The sequence below is a fragment of the Meleagris gallopavo genome, chromosome 22, assembly GCF_000146605.3.
Source record: "Meleagris gallopavo isolate NT-WF06-2002-E0010 breed Aviagen turkey brand Nicholas breeding stock chromosome 22, Turkey_5.1, whole genome shotgun sequence".
Taxonomy (NCBI): Eukaryota; Metazoa; Chordata; class Aves; order Galliformes; family Phasianidae; genus Meleagris; species Meleagris gallopavo.
Window position 1 is genome coordinate 12,351,974 of NC_015032.2, and position 2,529 is coordinate 12,354,502.

Sequence of the window (2,529 nt, forward strand, 5' to 3'; positions counted from 1 at the left end):
GCTGACTCATTGCTCACCTCAGGTGATCAATCAAAGGTTCAGGCCGTGATTCAGCAGCCCCATACAGGTGTTAAGTGTGAACTGAGCTTGTTTAAAATACACATAAAATCTGCACTCAAAAGGACTGCATTCAAGAGGAAGAAGTACTTAAAGCTGGAAAGCCAATGAGGAAGCTGGCAGTGTTTGTGGAAATGATATGGATGTTTGTTATGAAGGTTAAATGATATTTGAGGGTTTCTCTGCTGAGAGATTTATCTAAATACAGTGCATCGGATTCTTGACTGATTTTCCTCTGCTGAAGTATAGTGAAATTGAGTCTATGGACGCTTCAGTTTTTGTCTCTTCAGTGAAGATATTGGAGAAACTGTTACAAAACTGAATTTGACTCCTAACAGAACCAAGAATTCTCTTTTACAATTTACCAAAATAGTGGCCTGAAAATTGCCTCAGTTAATGATAGAAATCTGAGCTATATTCACAGTTGTTTCCTAAGTGGGTCTCATTCATACAGTTCTGGAATTCTGAGCTTGTCAAGCCCGTTGGTCATTGACTTCATCTTTCACAGAAGGCTCTCATGGATTTACAGTTGAGACTTGATGTTTTTCTTCATTTTAAAAATAATTTTAAATTGACACTCCTAGTTTTAAATTCCACACGGTTTCTTCCCTCATCCCCCCACTAAGAGAAGAAAGCAAATAGTGAGATTTTTAAAACTGTTTATAACATAATACTGGGAGAATTTCAAAGGACAAAGAAGTGATTATGCTTGGCTTTATTCTTTTTCATTTCAAATTTATTCACATTTGCCAAAAGTTTTCAGTTGTGGTGCCGGAGATTAAATGGTGAATTTCTGGCAAACATCACCGAGCTGTTTTCATAAAGAATCAAATCTAGCTTCTGATTAACAGGAGAATAGTTCTATCAGCACAATCATTTATGCTTACAGTTCCTGGAATCATTGTCATTTGCACCTGGAAGCATAGCATTTGCATATGCAATTAGTGCATTTGAGTGTATTGTGCTTCCCAAACATACACAAGGTATAACATCTACAGTGGGCTAAAAACTAGACACACAAAATAAAACTAGAACTGATAAAAAGTATAGGATAACTGTGGCAAAAAAACTCTGATGGAATCAAGGACATTCTTATAAATATCAGAGGAGTTAGCTGTAACTCCCTATGTGCTCTTCCAGTGAAGCCAGTCCATCACTCACACACTTCTGTCTCGAAGATGAAAGAACTGTCACTGAGCTGACAGCCTCGCTGTGCATCCAAATGTTTTACAACAACCCCTCTGATTGTGTTGATTCAAATAATTAATTGTTTTGCATTTTTTGAAATTAAACCAATCATTGCATTAATGAGAACAGGAAAAAGAGGAAAGCAGAGAAAAGTAGGGCCTTGGGCATCAGCACTGATGTTAGTTACTCCACTTCATAGGAAACGTTGCCCCGCGCTCTCTTAAAAGCATACAGGGATTGTATGTGGAATGCCTTTTAAAGGAGGCTCTGTTCTGTTCAGTGAATGAGACCTCCTTGCTGAGTTTAAGCAGGCAATGAAAACACAGGCATGAGGCAGCTGATATTTATGAAATGGACTCTTAAAGCAGAACAACTAGGGTGCACTACAGTGACTTTGAGATTAAGCTTGCTTCAGAGAGGAGAGAGAAGGGAAATTCCTGTAGCAGGCAGTATGAGGCTCAGAGATGGTCTTGGATAAACTGGTCTGTGGGCAGTTTAACTTGAATTATTCTTCTAGGAACTGATCTACTAAGGATCTAAGGATCAAAAGGATAAGACACTAACTAGCCTTTGTTCGTGATAAAGTCCTCCTAACAGCTTCTGGATCTGTACAGTAAATTCCAGGGAGATTTTGATACAGCTTTAGATAGAGCAAAGCAGCAGCCTAGATAGATCTCTTTCAGTCCTTTGCAGTCCCAAGCAGATTGGAGGAGTCCTCAGACTTCCTCTTCTGTACGTACCCACAAAACACTTCCAACACCATGTACCACCCTTAAGATCAACAGGGAAAGAGCAAAAGCCACAACTGTGGTGTGCTTCTGGAAGGAGGAGTGGGGATCGAGAGCACTGCCAATGTGAATGGAATCTACATGAAAGAGCCTCCGTCACTGCACTGCTTTCATGGATAAAAGGAACAATTGAGCAGAAGAATGAGAAGAGGATGCCAAGAGGAAGGGAAAATATGGAGGAGGGAAGCTGGGTTTCTCTGGTTAAACCATTCTAGTCACGTTCTTGGCACACAAGCAGAAAAGCACAGCTGCTTTACATCTGCTACACAGCACTGGAACTGAGCAGGCACTAATATAAGTATTCTCAGCCTGTTCAAATGAGTATTTTGTTTGCTCTGATGTGGGTAGAATACTTTTTGTAATTAGTAGCATGGAAAGCTATTTTCTAATACGACTGCCTGATTTGGCTTATAGATGTCTTTCAAAGGTCAGGGACTTGCAAAGGCTAATTTTGTCACTAGAGTGTCAGACCTGATGCCTGCCCTGGGAGACACAG